This window comes from Gymnoscopelus microlampas, assembly GCF_963454915.1.
Source record: "Gymnoscopelus microlampas genome assembly, chromosome: 23".
Taxonomy (NCBI): Eukaryota; Metazoa; Chordata; class Actinopteri; order Myctophiformes; family Myctophidae; genus Gymnoscopelus; species Gymnoscopelus microlampas.
Window position 1 is genome coordinate 4,011,815 of NC_139960.1, and position 21,339 is coordinate 4,033,153.

Here is a 21,339-nt window from a genome sequence, read left to right on the forward strand (position 1 = left end):
CTGATGACTGCTGGCATAGAGGGAAATGATGGGTGAAATATTTGTATATCGTTTTGTTTGTAAACACAGGGCTAAGTTACATTGTATGCCTTTAACTATACTGTGTTTACTGCTGTTAGTGAGGCCGTAGGGGAGACACTTGACTCAAGCTATCTCCAGGGAACGGAATTACCCTGAACAACGTTATTGCAGACATGCGTATGTTATGCAGGCATGCATGGCGCGCACACACACACACACACACACACACACACACACACACACACACACACACACACTACAATAGCCACCGACGGAATACATTCCCCGGTGGACTTGGTGTAGACTGGAGAGAAAATTAATGAGTCTCATTACACACAGTGATAGATGTTATTCCTGGTTATTCCAAGTTATTCCTGGCTTTTCACGGTTAAGCCTGTGTGTGCTGCGTGAATCTTGGCAGCGACAGACATGTATCAATTACCGTAATTTTCGCACTATAAGCCGCACCTGAATATAAGCCGCAGCAGCTAAATTGAATGATTTGTACATATATAAGCCGCACTGGACTATAAGCCGCGGGTGTAAAATCCCTAGATTTAGGAGGTCCCCTAGTGGCCGTTAGCTATAAAAAATCCATAGATAAGCCGCACCGTTATATAAGCCGCAGGGTCGAAAAATGGGAAAAAAGTCACGGCTTATAGTCCGAAATTTACGGTATATAATCTCTAGTCAATTTTACACTTTGTCCGCAAAGGCTCTGGTCATTGCATGGCAGATCTGTTTTCCAGATGCCATAATACAATATTGTGGGACTTAGTTCTTCGTTAATCTGTTATAAGAAGAAGAGGAAAAATAGTCAACAGAATCCCACAAAGCTCTAAAGCGGTTGGAACGCGTCTGCTGTTGTGTGCTGTTGTATCTTCTTTCCCTTATAACCACTTGAACCCCAGCGTCCATATTCTGCGGAGAACCCTAGCCAAAAATAGCAGCTCTACAAGCTGTGTGAGTGTGAGAGCTTGTAGATCAGAAGAGATTTGGTGTAGATGGAAATAGTGGTCAAAGTGCAGTCGTGTGTGTCAAGTCCAGTTCTCTCAAGAGACCTGGAACTGTCTCATTTTTAGATTTGAGCTAAAAAGCATTATTTTACACTTTAGGCTATTCAAAAATAGCAGATATACAAGCTCATAGCGCGGCACCGAGTGCCGCGCTACGAGCTTGTAGATCTGCTATTTTTGAAAAATCGTGAAAATGTGTGCAAATCTTTGAATATATATATTTTTAAAGCGGACATTTTTAACTCAAATCTTTGCTTCTGGGGGTCCCTGGAACAACATATTTTGATGGGGGTCCGCGGCCAAATACATATCATTTTGGGGGTCCTTGACATGAAAAAGATTGAGCACCACTGATATAGAAACAAACGTTTTTCAGAAAACTGTTGAGATTTAGGAGACATGTAGAATCGGCTTCAGGTCTCAATGGGTTAAGACTGCAGGGGTTTAAGTGGTTAAAAGACCTGGCATTGACCCAACAGGCATGAAGAAACGGGCTGCAACTATTGATTGGGTTAATCGAATAACCTTGAAGCGAATGTTTTTATAACAACGAATCGACGTGAAAAGTGATTTTCTAATTGACTAAATCTATTAGTCTGATTTACCACTTAGCCCTATTGTATGATCCCAACGCTGTCGTGCAAAAAAAAATAGAAAATGGCCTAGCTACAAGTTAGATCTTCTATTTTGGCTACTTTTGACAGAATAAATTGTGCTAAAAACAGAAAGCATCCCCCCAAATCTATTAAAATTGATACATTGATTGATAAAATGTTTATAAATCGATTAGTTTGATTAACTCTTGCACCCTTACTGATTTCCTCAGTTTTAAATTGTGCACCGTCTCCAGTGGGCTACAGAATATCGTCTCTGTCCGGCAGAAACCTCTTAAAAAAGTAGTGAAAATAGCCGATCTACAAGCCCACAACACGTCGCATTGTGAGCTTGTAGATCGGCTATTTTCACTTCTTTAAAATGTATTTTTTTTTAGATGATAATAAATAATAATAAAAAAGGAACGTTTTTTGAACATACAAGGTTTCCACTAGACAGAGACGGTGTGCATAATGGTGCCATGCAGCCAGACGGGCCAACCTGTTATTCTGCTAACATTCACACTGTGTCTCGCCGTTAAAGGCTGATTTATGCTTAGTTGCACGGAGGTGTCGCGCACTGAAAATAGCCGATCTACAAGTGGGTGGCCGACCCACCGGAGTTGCCTCTGTGCTAAGGTTGCGTCGATGCTGGTCAGTGCGTCAGTGTGTGGGACACGGTCCTGCCAGGTGATGCCAAGGATGCGTTGGAGCGAGGCATCTGATGTTAAATGCATCAAGGAGTCTGATGTGACGCCGATAGACAGTCCAGGCTTATGACCCATATACAGTAGCAGACAGTGTAGACGTGCACGCTGCCCTGCAGGCTGCCACTTTCCTTGGTGTTCTTAGGTGGTTGTTTTCAAACACACGAGAGAGAGAGAGCGCAGTCTGTCTGCCAAAGGCATAGGAGGAGACTTGCTTGATACAGGGCCTGGATGATGTCATCCATTTGGCAGGAGGAGGTGTCGATATGCTGCCGAGATATTAGCTGAACCGCTGGACGACCTTGAGGGGTGTGCCGCTGATGTTGAACACGGGGGGGTGGGGGGGGGGGGGGGGGGGGTGGAGATCTCTCTTGCGTCATGATGATCTGTGTTTTGTAGATGTTGTTGATCATAAGACCTAGCCTGAGTGGTAAACAACAGAAGACATGATGTCCTCCAGAGCAAGTTGCATGGCAGCTGGGCTGTGGAGCAGTGGTGGAAAAAGTACTCAAATTCTTTACTTAAGTAAAAGTACCAATACTGCAATATACAAATACTCTGTTACAAGTAAAAGTCCAGAATTAAAAATATATTTGAGTAAAAGTACAAAAGTATTGGCATCAAAATGCACTTAAAGTACCAAAAGTAAAAGTACTAAATATTTGAAAATAGCAGATCTACAAGCTCACAACTGTGAGCTTGTAGATCGGCTATTTTCAAATAGCCTATGTATAAAATAGGGTTAAAGTGGTTAATGTATGTTTCATTATATCATAATTTATATCTGAAAAGTAACTAGTAACTAAAGTTTTCAAGTAAATGTAGTGGAGTAAAAGTACAATGTTTGCCTCTGAGATGTAGTGGAGTAGAAGTAAAAGTACTGGCAATTTGAAATACTCAAGTAAAGTACAAATACCTCAAAATTGTACTTAAGTACTGCACTTAAGTAAATGTACTTAGTTACTTTCCACCACTGCTGTGGAGTGTGGACCAGGAGAGCGCAGTTATCTGCATATTGTAGCTTGTGGATGTTGCTGACCACACACACACACACACACACACACACACACACACACACACACACACACACACACACACACACACACACACACACACACACACACACACACAGGCATGCATGCATTAGCCTATATAGGGACAAAAACACATACAGCACACATGCACACCTATGTGACCTAGATTACGAGGAGGAGAGGTGTGTGTGTGCATTGTTGTGCCTTAAGTTACGGTTACCTTGATGTGACACCTGACACTATATGACTCACAGCACGCCCTGTCTGTCTGTCTGTCTGTCTGTCTGTCTGTCTGTCTGTGTCTGTCTCATTCTTTCTTTCTCTCAATTCAGTTCAATTCAGAGGGGCTTTATTGGCATGAGGAAACATGACGTTTACATTGCCAAAGCAAATGTAAAATGAACCAGACAATCAAAACTAACACATGTACTGTGTATACTATCTAAAGGGAATAAAGACATGTGTAAGCATAGCAGTTGCATTACAACTCTGAAGAAATTGCTTACAAAACCGTAAGAATTGTACATTCGCTGTCAGAAAAATAAAATTATATTAATATATATATATATATATATACACACACACACACACACACACACAGACACACACACACACACACACAGACACACAGACACAGACACACACACACACACACACACACACACACACACACACACACACACACACACACACACACACACACACACACACACACACCCACATGGGTGGTTAAAGGTAAATTAGGTAATATATATATACACACACACACACACACACACACACACACACACACACACACACACACACACACACACACACACACACACACACACACACACATGGGTGGTTAAAGGTAAATTAGGTAATATATATATACACAGACACACAGACAGACAGACAGACAGACAGACAGACAGACAGACAGGCAGGCACTGTGTTGGATTTACAATCACATTATTTGCTAGGATCTGAGTATTTGTCACAAGAGTCACACTATTTCCCCAGGTGAGAAACCATCCGAAGGTATAAATTAACCCATTGAGACCTGAAGCCGATTCTACATGTCTCCTAAATCTCAACTTCTGAAAAAACGTATGTTTCTATATCAGTGGTGCTCAATCTTTTTCATGTCAAGGACCCCCAAAATTATATGTATTTGGCCGCGGACCCCCATCAAAATATTTTGTTCCAGGGACCCCCCAGAAGCAAAGATTTGAGTTAAAAATGTTCGCTTTAAAAATATATATATTCAAAGATTTGCACACATTTTCAAGATTTTTCAAAAATAGCAGATCTACAAGCTCGTAGTGCGGCACTCGGTGCCGCGCTACGAGCTTGTATATCTGCTATTTTTGAATAGCCCAAAGTGTAAAATAATGCTTTTTTTAGCTCAAATCAAAATATGACACAAGTTCCAGGTCTCAATGGGTTGATATATCATTTAATCAAATCACTCAAGTATAGTAGAATTGGGACAGTAGAAAATAGATGATCTAGAAGCTGACGTCGTGTCGCAGCGCGTGGTGGTGACATTGCAGATCTGCTATTTTTTGGGTTACGGTAAAAAAAAAAAATGGCCAAAAAGAATTGCATTGATTAATTCACCGTCCTAAAAATGTTGATGTCAAAGTCACTTAGTGTGTGTTGCTGTGTGGTTAAAGGTAAAGCTCAGCACACATGAACTAACAGCTGTTATCTTCTCTTTCTCTTCCATGTGCCGCGCTCCTTCCTTCATTCCGCTCTGCTTCAATAGGTAAGAGCATTGTATTTGTATTTGTTTCTTTTGCAGGAATCCATGGTGTTAGTTTGTTTTAATGGTGTGTGTGTGTGTGTGGTGCCAAATGGATGTTGTCTGTTTGTTTGTTGCTGAGAGACTTGAGGCCAGAACTCGCCCGTCTGTGGAGAGAGTGTGGTCTAGTGCCAGAGGTCGTGTGGACGGGCTCTTTGGTTTTTAACCCATTAAGACCTGGAACTGTGTCATTTTTAGATTTGAGCTAAAAAAGCATTATTTTACACTTTGGGCTATTCAAAAATAGCAGATAGACAAGCTCGTAGCGCGGCACCGAGTGCCGCGCTACGAGCTTGTAGATCTGCTATTTTTGAAACATCGTGAAAACGTGTGCAAATCTTTGAATATATATATTTTTAAAGTGAACATTTTTAACTCAAATCTTTGCTTTTGGGGTCCCTGGAACAACATATTTTGATGGAGGTCCGCGGCCAAATACATATAATGTTGGGGGTCCTTGACATGAAAAAGATTGAGCACCACTGATATAGAAACAAACGTTTTTCAGAAAACTGTCGGGATTTAGGAGACGTGTAGAATCGGCTTCAGGTCTCAATGGGTTAGATCAAGCCACACGTGGGGAAGCGCTCACAGTATGTGACTTCTCTTTGTGTGTGTGTGTGTGTGTGTGTGTGTGTGTGTGTGTGTGTGTGTGTGCGTGCGTGCGTGCGTACGATGACACGGTAGATAACAGCTTTGTCACTGATATTGTGATAAAGCAAACAGATTAGTGTGTGCAGGTGTCAGGCAATATCTCATCCACTGTAAAAGTATGAAGGCGTGCGAGTTTGCAAATAAGTCCTGCGCTGAAGGAGAGAGAGCAGGTAATGGTCTTTTTCCTGAAAGGGTTGCAGGTCAGGGATATAATGACAACAACTAGTTAGTAAATTAGTATTAGCACTTTAAACGAACATCCTGTTCATGAGCATTAATCAACAGTTAATAAGGCACGCGTAGGTCCTTATAAGATGCTTACTATTTCGTTAATAAGACTTAAGTCTTAACAGTAGCCTGGTAAACATGTTTACCGTTAGATTACAAGACATTTGTAACCGGTTATAAGACACTCAGTTAAGAACAAGTCTTATAATTATCTTCAAGTTGTTTATAATAGCATTACAAACATGCATTCATTCTCACTAACTTACTTTAGAACACTAGGTCAGTGTTCAACCTTTACTAAGCTGTTTTGTTGCTTTCTAGTCCATTGTTACGTCTTGAAACGCCCCTCCAGGACAGGCATTCAGACGCGGCTCCTACAGTAGACTTGTAGCTCTGTTCTGAACCGATAGGCTCTATGCACAGCGGCCATATTGGAAAGAAATTGGGCCTCTTCCTTACTTCCTTCACAGGTGTTACCAATGACACTAATGAAGGCTCTGTTCCATTCTGGTCAGGGTGCTGATATCGTGCATGTTGGCTCACTAGAAACACTCCATTTTGGTTCCCAAATGGCCCCTTATGGTGGGTGTGTAACTCTGAGAGTGTACAAATGGAACCAAATGGACCCGTAAGGGTCCATTTGGTTCCATTTGTACACTCTCAGAGTTATGGGGGTCCTTGAAAATAAGAGACAACTATGCCACACTAAATGGAACAGAGCCTTAATTAGTATCATTGGTAACACCTGTGAAGGAAGTAAGGAAGGGGCCCCATTCATTCCCAATATGGCTGCTGTGCATAGAGCCTATTGTGAATATTGGCTCACTGGAAACACTCTGCTACACTGGTGGGTATCAAAGTGTGGTCCAGGGACCCTTGTGGTTCCTTGAGGGGGTTCCAAATGGCCCCTTATGGGTGTTTTAACTGTGTGTACAAATGGTTACGGGTCCATTTGGTTCCATTTGTACACTCTCAGAGCTATGGGGGTCCTTGACATTAAAAAGGTTTGAGAACTACACTACCTGGAACAGAGCCTTCATTAGTATCACCTGTGAGTGAAGGGCCCAATTTCGGCCCAATTTCTTGCCAATACGGCTGCTGTGCATAGAGCCTTCTTGTTTTGCCGCCAGGGACCCCGTCGCGACTTCATGCCCATGCTGACGTTGACCCCGAGTAGGGTTCGAACCCACAACCTTCCGAAAAATCAAAGGCCTATGCCCTAACCGCTACACTAGGGCACTAAAACACAATTTATTATGCATTTATTGGGGTGACAGACGCTGAGTGTGAAAAGCCAAACGGGGGGTAAATAAAACATGCCTTTATTTAGAGGGTTTGCAAGCAGCAGGTTGTCCGAGCCAGTTGGCTTGTGATTAACCCTGGCACTGAACTGGTTGACGGTGCTTCTGATAAGCGGCCGTCGTTGTTCTCTGTGATTTGATCAGCGGACTGAGGCGGGTCGGGGCTCTGAAGTGATAAGCGAGCGATTGGGGACGTTGTCCTGTCCCCCTTTGTTTGTTATGTCTGCCAACCTCTTTGCCAGAATGTCCCCACAAAGCATAGTAGAATTTGGGAAGATCCTAACCTGGTCCTAACAAGAGAAATGATAGTTTTATGGTTAAAGAACTGATTTGGGGAGGTTAGGCTTACAATTGCAAAAATCAGGTTGGGGTTATGCCTAGATAGAGGTTATTAGATAAATTAGTTATGGTTTAAGGCAGTGGTTCTCAAACTTTTTCATGTCAAGGACCCCCAAATTGACACTTATTAGCCCGCGGACCCCCATATGAAAAGATAATTCAGGGACCCCCGTAAGAGAAGATACTGCTGTAGCAACGATTCTCAATCATTGTAATTTAAGGACCCCCCAGTTTGTGGTGCATTAGGCTACAGACCCCCATTTAATGGCATTTCTATCTCTGGGACCCCAATTCATATTGTAACATCAATGTTAATTTAACTCTGAGAGTGTACAAATGGAATCAAATGGACCCGTATAGGGTCCATTTGATTCCATTTGTACACTCTCAGAGTTACAGACCCATAAGGGTCCATTTAGTTCCTATAAATCATTTAGCTGGGGACCCCCTGGTATCCCCTCAAGTACCCCTGGGGGTCCCCGGACCCCACTTTGAGAAGCAATGGTTTAAGGTTGGCGTTATGCCTGATGTAGTTGTAGTTGCGCGCCGGTGTCGCGCACAGAAAATAACCGACTGAGCTTGTAGATCAGCTATTTTTGGCTTTCAGTTTAGGGTTAGGCAATACATTTATAAAAAATGGCAAGTGTGTTTTGGGCCATAGAGGTATAATATAACTAGAGGGCGGACTGCCCCGCCCCCCAGCTATTCATTTCAACGCAATTGCTCAGTGGCGTTTTGAAGCACCCGGAAGTAAGAAATATTGGTTCCATATTGGTTCCATGAGTCCATTCCATTGGTTCCATGGGGTCGTGACGCGTCGTGAGCATGCGCACAAACGGGAGATGCAACGCGCAGAAGCATTTTAAGTGCATTCTCAGGTTTGACCACCAGGCTTGGCCGCTTCACTGTTCTACCGTGGTTCTGGGGGGCTTGGTTTGGGCTCTGAAGTGATAAGCGAGCAGCGGGGGACATGTTCCTGTCCCGCTTGCAATCTCTGCCAACCTCTTTGCTCCTCACTTTGTTTTATTATCCTCACACAAAGTACTCAACCCCTGTACTTGAATCAGAGTATAAATACTCCTGGTTAAATATGTGACTCGACTACAAGTGAAAGTTGCTCTGTCAAATTTGTACTTGAGTTAAAGTACCTGGAGTACTGGCTTTTAAAAAAATACTCAAGTACAGGAAAAAGCACCAATTATAGCAGATCTGCAAGCTCACAAGGCATATTGCATCGCGATGAGATGTGAGATCTGCTATTTTCACTACATTTGAAATAGAGCTTAAGTGGTTCATTCATAATGTACTTTTCCCCTTCCCACAGATATGAAAAAGTAGCAGTAGTACTCAGGGACGTGCACAGATAGACTCTAGGTGGTGCTAGAGCACCTGCCCTTTGCCCTCTTGACCAGAAGTGCCCTTTTGAAAACAAGTAAGAAGCGCGAACGCTGGAAGCGAACGCAGTTCTATATTTCAGCCACACTGTAGTAGTGAACTCTGGCGCACTCTAGCGGCTGGACACAGGTAGTGCAGCTGCTATATTTCAGTCACGGAGTTTTGAGTCACATGGGGGCACGAGCCAATGAGAGCGTGAGTCACATGGGGGCGCGGCTGCACACATACTGCACACAGACAGACACACAAGCCGAGCCGAGTTACATAGTAGTAGGCTCCACTTGGGCGGAGTCGCGGCTTCGCCGCGCCTCCTTCCGCGTTCGCAAAAAGATTTTTTTTTTTTTTTTTTCAGTTTACAGCAGGGGTCTTCAACAGGGGGTCCGGGACCCCTAGGGGGTCCTCAGAGTTACTACAGGGGGTCTGCCAATTCTTTATGTGATATGATTTTTCTTTTTACCATAACCACTCGAAACCTAGCATTCCTTTTCTGAGGAGAACTTTAGCCAAAAATAGCAGATCTACAAGCCCACAACGCCTCGCAGCGCGAGGCGTTGTGGGCTTGTAGATCTGCTATTTTTGGCAAAGAGTTATAGGTGTAGAGGGAAAAAAAGAGCAGACCAAGTCAACAGAAAAAAGTATAATTTACTTGAGCACCTGCCCCTCAAAATGTCTGTGCACGCCACTGGTAGTACTCAACTAAAAACACAGACAGATTTAAGGCCATAGACGGGTAAACAGACGGAGGATGGAGAAAGTTATGTTGGAGAGAGGGGATGAAACGGGGACAAAATAGGGCAAGGCTGAGGTATTTTTACAAGCAGTATTTGGATGAGAGACAAGAGAGACTTGGATAAGAGCCAAGGCAGTCTCTCTCCTCTCCTCTCCTCTCCTCTCCTCATCTCTCCTCTCACCCACCCCAGCGTTCCTTTCCTAGAAAGCGCCGTATCTTTAACCTTCCAGGAGGCGTCAATCTGGGGCTTCGCGTCAAACAAAACCAACCTCCAGCCTCCAGGTTATGATGAAAATAAAAGAAAAACAGCCACCACCAATTTAAATACCCACACGTTGACTTGTGGAAAATGCACTCCTCGGTTAACGAGGCGCCCCCCCCCCCCTAACAGCGCGAGACGCGAAAAAAAAAGTATGGCTGAGCAGTCATAACTGTGCTGTGGGGAGTAAACGGTAGTAGGAGTGGTATTTCGTCGCTGTCCCGCGGAAACCTTGTGCTCTAATGTCCCAAAAACTGTTACTTTTCAGGAAATGTAAAGAAATCTAACGTGTTCCAGTGGATCCAACACACTCTAAACTCTTTCACTTTTTCAAAGTTTGAAAAAAGAAATAGCACGTACGGCTATTTTTGTTACTTTTGTGAGACGTTGTGGCACGAAGAAGTAGGGCATTCATTTACGACAAACCGATAAAAAGTTGAATCACGGAGATACAAGGTTTCCGGCCCCGACAGCGCTGAATGGAAGCAGTATTTCAAAATGAAACTTTACAGTTTCACCTCATTTCACCGCGTCGTTTAGGCGACGGATTGAACTTGTTTATCCCTCCCGACTTTTAACCCATTCAATCCGGGAACGCATCTGTGTAATTGAAATTTTTTAGCGACAACCGTTGTTTTATACTTTGGCTATTCAAAAATAGCAGATTTACAAGTTCATAGCGCGGCACCGAGTGCCGCGCTATGAACTTGTAGATCTGCTATTTTTTGAGAAATCTTGAAAATGTGTGCAAATCTTTGAATATGTAGATTTTCTAAAGCGAACATTTGTAACTCAAATCTTTGCTTCTGGGGGTCCCTGGAACGCAATATTTTGAAATGGGGGTCGGCGGCCAAATACATACAGTAGCATTTTGGGGGTCCTTGACATGAAAAAGTTTGAGCACCACTGATTTGGCAACAATAGTTTTTCAGAAACCATTTTTTTAGGATTTTGAAGACATTTGTAGACGCGTATCCCGGATTGAATGGGTTAAGCAGCCATTAGACTCCGGGCCTGACACCACGCACAGGTTTTACCACTGTCTAATTAGCACTCGTTAAGTGTCCTCTGTGAAGATGGCCGACTGTGATTGGAGGCGAGCTAAACGACTTGGCCGGCTGATCCTCAATAATCACTGCCAATTGATCGGGAACATAGTTATTACTCTCTCTCTCTATCGTCGCTGTCCGGGTGGAAAGCTCGTATGTCCAAAAACTGCAACTTTTCACTTTCACTTAAAAACAGCAAAGCGCTATTTTCACTACTTTTGTGCGTCAGTCTTGTATGGGGCGGCAATAGGCTCTATATGCACAGCAGCCATATTATCACTTCCTTCACAGGTGTTACCAATGATACTTATGAAGGCTCTGTTCCATTTAGAGTAGCACAGTAGTTCTCAGATTTTTCATTTCCACGACCCCCATAACTCTGAGAGTGTACAAAAGGAACCAAATGGACCCTTACGGGTCCATTTGGTTCCATTTGTACACTCTCAGAGTTACACACCCGTAAGGGGCCATTTGGAAGCCCATGAGGGTCCCTGGACCCAAATTTGAGACCCACTGGTGTAGCAGAGGGTTTCCAGTGAGCCAACATGCACAATATCAGCACCCGCCCTGACTCTTGTTCGACCAGAATGGAACAGAGCCTTCATTAGCATCATTGGTAACACCTGTGAATGTCTTCACAATAATATGGCTGCTGTGCTGTGCATAGAGTCTATATAGCTGAGTGGTTAGTGAGCCCGCCTGGGTAGCCAGAGCCCCTGGTTGTCCAAGGTATGATTCCAGGCACAGGCCAGTAATGTGTCGATGTGTGTCCCTGAGCAAGTCTCTTAACCCCTAATTATTCCCCGGGCGCCGGCAGGAGACGAATTTCACCTATATACATATAATGTGACAAAAGACTATCCTATTCTGTGATGAAGAAGGGCGTTCATTTTATAATTAGGTTGTTTTATGGTTTAAAATTACTTCTTGAGTTAGGTATACAATTATTAAAAGATTCAGTGTGGGGTTAGGATGAGACATTCAGAGGTTAGGTTTGTGATGACGGTGGCAGTTAGTATATGCCTGATTGATATTGGTTGTTGATGTCCTCACAAGTATAGTAATACAAAGTGTGTGTGTGTGTGTGTGTGTGTGTGTGTGTGCGTGTGCGTGTGTGCCTTAGTCAGGGCGGAGAAACACACAGCTCTATTGAGTGAGTACAGTAACGGACATGTCATCACCTGCCGCGATGGGAAAACTAGTTTGTCTTGGATTGCCAGCGAACTATGAGTGTGTGTGTTTGCGTGCGTGTGTTAACGCACGAAAATGAGGTGTGTGCAGGCAATTCTACGAGTCATGTGATCTATTTTATTCTTACCCTTTTGTACTGACGAGGACTAAATATTTGCGTGTGTGTGTGTCTGTGTGTGTGTGTGTGTGTGTGTGTGTGTGTCTGTGTGTGTGTGTGTGTGTGTGTGTTAGCCCGCCGTCTCCTGACAGGATTAAAACCAAGCGTTGCCCTTTTGAACCCTGGCTGCTCTGAGGCACTTTCTCTGCACACTGCAGGATGAGTCCTTAAGCCACGAGCGCCTTTTTTAAATCCCGTCGCCGACGGGTGGAAACCTTGGCTTGTACGTCCAAAACCATTTCCTTTTCCATTATCATTTTAATAACCTTTTAAACTAGCGAAAATAGCCGTCTTACACGCTTGTAGATCGTCTATTGTCGCCGCTTTTGTGCGACACTCTTGTTTGATGAAGTAGGGCGTTAATCCTGGAAAAATCATAAAAGGCTGCAGGGACGTGCACAGATAGACTCTAGGTGGTGCTAGAGAGCCTGCCCTTTGCCCTCTTGACCAGAAGTGCCCTTTTGAAAGAAAAAAAAAGTTTTTTTTTTACAGCAGGGGTCTTCAACAGGGGGTCCTCAGAGTTACTACAGGGGGTCCGCCAATTATTTATGTGATATGATTTCTCTTTTTACCATAACCACTCGAAACCTAGCATCCCTTTTCTGAGGAGAACTTTAGCCAAAAATAGCAGATCTACAAGCCCACAACGCCTCGCGCTGCGAGGCGTTGTGGGCTTGTAGATATGCTATTTTTGGCAAAGAGGTATAGGTGTAGAGGGAAAAAAGAGCAGACCAAGTAAACAAAAAAAAAGTATAATTTACTTGAGCACCTGCCCCTCAAAATGTCTGTGCACGCCACTGCCGACCACCACACCCCACCCCCAACACTGGTGAAGTGACTTCAACATGTCATTCTGGCCCCCCTGCATGACAAGAGCAAGCAAGCAACCCCATGATGCTGGTATAATGGAGAGAGAGAGAGAGAGAGATTGACAAAGACAATTTACAATTTAGGCGTTTAGCCCATTGAGACCTGAAGCCGCTTCTACATGTCTCCTAAATCCCAACAGTTTTCTGAAAAAACGTATGTTTCTATATCAGTGGTGCTCAATCTTTTTCATGTCAAGGACCCCCAAAATGATATGTATTTGGCTGCGGACCCCCTTCAAAATATTTTGTTCCAGGGACCCCCCAGAAGCAAAGATTTGAGTTAAAAATGTTCGCTTTAAAAATATATATATTCAAAGATTTGCACACATTTTCACGAATTTTCAAAAATAGCAGATCTACAAGCTCATAGCGCGGCACTCGGTGCCGCGCTATGAGCTTGTATATCTGCTATTTTTGAATAGCCCAAAGTGTAAAATAATGCTTTTTTAGCTCAAATCTAGAAAAGACACAGTTCAAGGTCTTAAAGGAGAGATCCGGTCATTTTAAGTGTTATGTTTGATGTGTGTCAAATCACTTACCAACGTAGAAATGAAAATCGCGTTACTCCACAGATCCCCCTATCGACCCCCACCGTTGGCATTATAGGAGTCGCCCGCATAGCAGCAATTCGCCTATTTTAACAAATGCAAAGTCTGTTTTTTTCTCCTAGTACTCATTGTTGAGTCCCATGATAACGTAACAGGCGCTAAAACTCCCGACAAGCTAACGGCTAATAACAGAACGAGCTAACGCTGGGGCTGCTTATCTCTCTGCATGGCAGCCCCAGGTTGCCAGGTCGGGAGAGAAACAGGCAACCAGCATTAGCTCGTTCTGTTATTAGCCGTTAGCTTGTCGGGAGTTTTAGCGCCTGTTACGTTATCATGGGACTCCACAATGAGTACTAGAAGCAAAAAAACAGACTTTGCATTTGTTAAAATAGGCGAATTGCTGCTATGCGGGCGACTCCTATAATGCCAACGGTGGGGGTTGATAGGGGGATCTGTGGAGTAACGCGATTTTCATTTCTACGTTGGTAAGTGATTTGACACACATCAAACATAACACTTAAAATGACCGGATCTCTCCTTTAATGGGTTAGCAGACGCTCTGAACCAGAGCCACTTACAATAAGCAAGGTGATCGCATACATCAGACGCAGAGAGATGGTGTGTAGTGACTCAGTAAACTAGGATCACAGAGAGAGACAGAGAGACAGAGACAGAAACACAGAGGGAGAAGCAGAAGGACAGAAACATTGATCATTGAACCAGCAGGGCGGCCAGTGTTAGCCTGTGGTGTTGGTCTGGTCCACTGTTGTTTAGTCTGGTTCTGTTTTCATACGTACTGCAAAGAACACTCCTCCATGTTGGTCTGTTCTGTGATCACACATGCACATGCACACGCACACACACACACACACACACACGCACACGCACGCGCACACGCTCGCTCGCGCTCGCAGCAGGGGCTATATGGGCTATTGCATGACCTGTGGCCGATGCTTCATTGCTTTTCTTTTCAATCTGTGAACCCTGCAGGTGTTTGCTAACACACACGCACGCGCGCACACACACACACACACACACACACACACACACACACACACACACACGCTGTATAAACACGCCATAAGCACCGTTGAAACACACTTCACGCTCTGATGCACTCATGACACAAAGCACAATGACAAAAACATCACATTGTTGCGTCACCGTGCATGGTACCGTGCCATCATACACACAGCATGTGACGTCAGTACGTTTGGAGGACGTAAACCGTTTCAAACTGATGTGATTGTAATTGTCTAGACACCGGTATTGGACAGTCTTCACTCAGCTGGTGCAAAAGGCAGCTACTCGCCTCCTTACTGGAACAACATTTCTTTTACACATAACTCCAGTTTTGCTCTCCGTCAATTTTTGAGTTATGTTAACCCATTAAGACCTGGAACTGTGTCATTTTTAGATTTGAGCTAAAAGGCATTATTTTACACTTTGGGCTATTCAAAAATAGCAGATCTACAAGCTCATAGCGCGGCACCGAGTGCCGCGCTATGAGCTTGTACATCTGCTATTTTTGAAAAATCGTGAAAATGTGTGCAAATATTTGAATATATATATTTTTAAAGCGAACATTTTTAACTCAAATCTTTGCTTCTGGGGGGTCCCTGGAACAAAATATTTTGATGGGGGTCTGCGGCCACATACATATCCTTTTGGGGGTCCTTGACATGAAAAAGATTGAGAACCACTGATATAGAAACATACGTTTTTTCAGAAAACTGTTGAGATTTAGGAGACATGTAGAATCGGCTTCAGGTCTCAATGGGTTAAGGATTTGTATTTGTTTATTAATCCCTGCATGGGCGGGCCTCTTCATATCTCACAGAACGTTTGTACCCTTATACACCAAGCAGAGCACTGAGGTGCTGTGCTTGGGGTATTGTGCACACCAGAATAATAAATAAAACAAGACAACTTGTTTATGAAATGTATTATTGAGTAGTGATTAAGTACACAGCAAAGTACTGTGTTCATTTAATTATCTTAATTAACACTCGTAGTGGAGTGTTAATTTCCACATGTACTGCCTTTTTCTTTTTGTTAATTGCATCTAATGATTCTAACTATTGTATTGACGTAAGGAGCCTTGCCTGCAGTTGAGCAGATTAGAACCTTCCTCACCAAAATGAAAGACTTGTTATTCATGTGCATGTGCTTGTCAGACAACCAAACGTTTTGCTCAATTTGTCAAACCCAATTTTTTTTCATGACATAGATAGATAAAGAGCAGGCGAGTTTATTAAAACAGAACATTGGCAAAAAAACAAAAGACACAACAATTGGGTTATTGTGTGTTTCGATATTGTTTTAGAACCGGTTTGTCTGGAAACAAAAAAACGTTTGTTTGGCGCTGAGTGCTTTAACCCATTGAGACCTGAAGCCGATTCTACATGTCTCCTAAATCTCAACAGTTTTATGAAAAACGTATGTTCCTATATCAGTGGTGCTCAATCTTTTTCATGTCAAGGACCCCCAAAATGATATGTATTTGGCCACGGACCCCCATCAAAATATTTTTGTTCCAGGGACCCCCAGAAACAAAGATTTGAGTTAAAAATGTTAGCTTTAAAAATATATATATTCAAAGATTTGCACACATTTTCACGATTTTTCAAAAATAGCAGATCTACAAGCTCATAGCGCGGCACTCGGTGCCGCGCTATGAGCTTGTATATCTGCTATTTATGAATAGCCCAAAGTGTAAAATAATGCTTTTTTAGCTCAAATCTAAAAATGACACAGTTCCAGTCTTAATGGGTTAAAACAGAACATTGGCAAACCAAAAGACACATACAATTGGGTTATTGTGTGTTTCGATATTGTTTTAGAACCGGTTTGTCTGGAAACGTTGTTTGGCGCTGAGCGCTTTAAAGCGAGCCAGTCGGCGCGGTTTCATAACGGCGCTTCAGCGGCGGCCAAAGCGTTCCGGTGGGAGGTCTTAATGATGAAGGTATTTAATTATTTGGTTTTAGGTCCTGCGGTGCGAAAACAAAAGAGTCAACACAGAGGGGCTGCTCCAAATGCGTGTGTAAATAATTTACAAATGTACTATCGCCTCACAGTTGAGGAGAGACGATACGCTTCCAAATCCACAAATATTCTTAGAGGTCTACAGTATCATCAGTTTCACCTGCAGCAGCTGTGGTTCTCAACCTGTGTTCTGGGGCCCACTGGTGGGCCATGAGGATATTGCAAGTGGGCCCCCCAACTAATTGGCAGAACACTGTGATTTCAATGATAATGTAACATATTTATTTTTTAAAAGAAAATCCCAAATGCTGTGTAGACTATCACTACACTAGTGGCACAAGCAGCCAACCTGTATAGTGTGGCCTTGTCACTGAACAGCAGTGGTGGAAAAAGTACTCAAATTCTTTACTTAAGTAAAAGTACCAATACTGCAATATAAAAATATTCTGTTACAACTAAAAGTCCAGAATTAAAAATGTACTTGAGTAAAAGTACAAAAGTATTGGCATCAAAATGTACTTAAAGTACCAAAAGTAAAAGTACTAAATATTTGAAAATAGCCGATCTACAAGCTCACAACGCGTCGCAAAGCGACGCGTTGTGAGCTTGTAGATCTGCTATTTTCAAATAGCCTAGGTATAAAATAGGGCTAAAGTGGTTAATGTATGTTTTGTAATATCATAATTTATATCTGAAAAGTAACTAGTAACTAAAGTTTTCAAGTAATTGTAGTGTAGTAAAAGTACAATATTTGCCAACAATAATTGTAGTGGAGTAGAATTAAAAGTATTGGAAATTGGAAATACTCAAGTAAAGTACAAATACCTCAAAATTATACTTAAGTACTGTACTTAAGTAAATGTACTTAGTTACTTTCCACCACTGCTGAACAGCACATTGTAACCTTCGTGGCTGTGTTCAACCACTGCACGTATAGCATCGATAGTTTTCTATTTGTTTTTTGTTTTGTTTTCTATTGTTTTTTTGCACTCGGAGAATAGTAGTTCCATCGATGTCCTGTTCTGTCAGTAGACTGTGTTTTTCTCCACCCTGGCTAAAGCGCACACACGCACACACACGCACGCACGCACACACACACACACACACACACACACACACACACACACACACACACACGCACACACCATGGTGTCAACTGTCATAGTGTTGTTGAATAGAATGCCGATTTGTATTCATGCTTTAGTGCGTGTCATATTGTGAGACCACAGAGAGAGAGAGAGAGAGTACAGTACGTGTTCATGTCTGTGAGAGCCTGTCCTCATGTCCTCTCCCTCCCAAGCACGTCCCCTTCACTAGGCGTGTGCCCTGCGTGCACGTTGCGCACGTGCACACGCTCCTATCTGTTTGGGGCGGTTTTGTATGTTTTGGTAAGGAGTCACGTTCGCCTCCCATTTCCATCCTCCCACACACACACACACACACACACACACACACACACACACACACACACACACAGACTTTTGGCCCAAAGTCAAGAAGATAATTACAGGAAAGAGCTCTTTGGCTCTGAACTCTGTTTGATTGCAGAGTCTCAAGATGACTTGTGCGCGTCGCGTGCGCCCCTGTGTGTACATGTAAGCAGAAGATAAATGCATGTGTGTAGGGATGCACATGCACGTGGTGGTGTGTGTGTGTTTGGTTCTATATGTACAGAATGTATCTCTGTGTTGTGTGCTGCCCTATAAATGTGTATTCTTGATATCGTCGCGGTCGGGTCGAAACCTTGTATGTCCAAAACTGTTCTTTTTATCATTATGATTATTATTATAAAATCAAATCAAAGTTAAAGGTAGGGTAAGTGATTTTCTTTGGTTGAAATAAGTGTTAAATAGCTCTATATTCTGATAGTACTCATTGCTATAGAGTGTTTGTTCAGTAAAAGGAGTCTCCTTGTCTCTCCAGCTCTTTATTAAACACAAAATACATTTTCGTTTCAGTTTCATTTCCAATTTTATCCAGTCAGGACAGAGAACTCAATCAGGATACAGATTAAACAAGTGAAATTGGAAGTGATGACACAAATAAATGAGCAGAAAAAATTGGAACTGGAACACTATAACAATGAAGCTTAAAAATGGGTACTTTCTCCTGATTGGCTGAGATTTTGACACCTACCGAAAAATGTATTTTCTGTTTATTAAATAGCTGGAGAGAAAGGGAGACTCCTGTTACTGAACAAACACTCTATAGCAATGATTACTATCAGAATATAGTGATTTAACCTTTTAACAAAATACTTTTTGTTTGAACTCAAAAATATCACTTACCCTACCTTGAAATAGAGAAAATTGCGATCTTCTAGTTGCGACACGCTGTGAGCTTGTAGATCGGCTATTTTCTCTACTTTGGCGCGACACTCTTGTATGATGAAGTATAGGGCATTAATTTACGAAAAAAAACGTAACAAGCTGAAATATGGAGTTACAAAGATTTGCACCCGACAGCAACAATATAATACTATGTCCTCGTGTGCTTGTGTCTTATGAGTTTGTCCTCTGCTGGCTCCCAAACTGTGGGTTTTGGTCAATGCCCACACCCCTGCCCGACCACTCCGGTCTGCCACCTCGGGGCGACTGACTCCCTCGCCACTCAACGGTCCTTCTGGTCGATCGACACGGTCACGACTTTTTTCTGTTCTGGCCCCACAGTGGTGGAATGAACTTCCCACTGATGTCAGGACAGCAGAGTCACTGCCCATCTTTCGCCGCAGGCTGAAAACCCACCTCTTCAGGAAACACTACCCTTCCTCTTTGCCTGGCCTACTTGTTGTTAACTAGTTGTAGGAACTATTGTTGTATTGCTGTATTGGATCCTGATTAGTCGATACACTTTTATATTAGCTCGTGCTCATTTGATTTGGCTATTTTATCTCATGTGTTTAAGAAAGTAGGTAGCTGATATATAGCACTTTTACCTTAGCGCTAGGTATACTCTTGGTTGCTTGTTTTTACAGGAAATGCACTTAAGACCTCTGGTGTTTAGTAGTTTTCGTTCCCTACCTATGTTGAATGCACTTATTGTAAGTCGCTTTGGATAAAAGCGTCTGCTAAATGACTGTAATGTAATGTAATGTAAATGTAATGGAACAAACTCCCCATTGCTGTCAGAACTGCAGACTCACTCCCAATTTTACCAATTTCACCTCTTCAGACTCCACCTCACCCCCTAGCACTTCACTCTCCCTGTACAGACACATCTTGGTCATTTGTTCTCATGCTTTTGTTACCTTCCCGATGTTAAGAATGATATTTAGATAGCATGCTATTTAACCCATTAAGACCAGGAGAAGCATCTGTGTCATTTTTAGATTTGAGCTAAAAAAAACATTATTTTACACTTTGGCTATTGAAAAATAGCAGATATACAAGCTCATAGCGCGGCACCGAGTGCCGCGCTATGAGCTTGTATGCATTTTTTGATATATATATATTTTTAAAGCGAACATTTGTAACTCAAATCTTTGCATCGGGGGGTCCCTGGAACAAAACAGATAGATAGATAGATAGCATGTTGTTTAGACGGATGCTATACTGTAGGTTCTTGGTTTACCTGGGATCCTATTATCTTGGGGTGTTACGCTGTTCTCTCTGCATTCTATGTGTGTGATTACCTTGCTTATGCAGTGGTGGAAAGTAACTAAGTACATTTACTTAAGTACTGTACTTAAGTACAATTTTGAGGTATTTGTACTTTACTTGAGTATTTCCAATTTCCAATACTTTTACTTCTACTCCACTACATCTCAGATGCAAATATTGTACTTTTACTCCACTACAATTATTTGAAAACTTTAGTTACTAGTTACTTTTCAGATATAAATGATGATATAATGAAACATACATTAACCACTTTAAACCTATTTTATACCTAGGCTATTTGAAAATATTTTGTACTTTTACTTTTGGTACTTTAAGTACATTGTGATGCCAATACTTTTGCACTTTTACTCAAGTCAATTTTTGATTCTGGACTTTTACTTGTAACAGAGTATTTTCATATTGCAGTATTGGTACTTTTACTTAAGTAAAGAATTTGGGTACTTTTTCCACCACTGATTGTAAGGTAAGAGCGCTTAGAGTGGCTGCTCCATTATGCCAAAAAAACAACATTATATTTGGTCAGTGTTGAGATGGCTTATTTTTGAGGTTGCTCATTGACTTTGGAAACAACACACTGTAAAAAAAAAAATCGTCGAAAAACGGACAAAGTGCTGGTAATTTGCTGCCAGGACATTGTCCGTTATACTACAGACACTTCCATCAACCTTATAACGGATATTTCTGTGGATTTACAAGACTTTGTCTGTACCATATACGGACACTTCCATCAACCTTATAACGGATATTTCTGTAGATTTACAAGACTTTGTCTGTACCATATACGGACACTTCTGTCAACCCTATAACGGATATTTCTGTAGATTTACAAGACTTTGTCTGTACCATATACGGAC

The 21,339-nt window shown here is 42.4% G+C and overlaps 1 protein-coding gene across 2 annotated transcripts in view; it reads left to right on the plus strand.

The window, feature by feature from the left end:
- plekha5 (pleckstrin homology domain containing, family A member 5) overlaps positions 1-21,339 on the plus strand; it is a 271,083-nt gene that overhangs the window by 27,230 nt on the left and 222,514 nt on the right. The window lies entirely within an intron of this gene.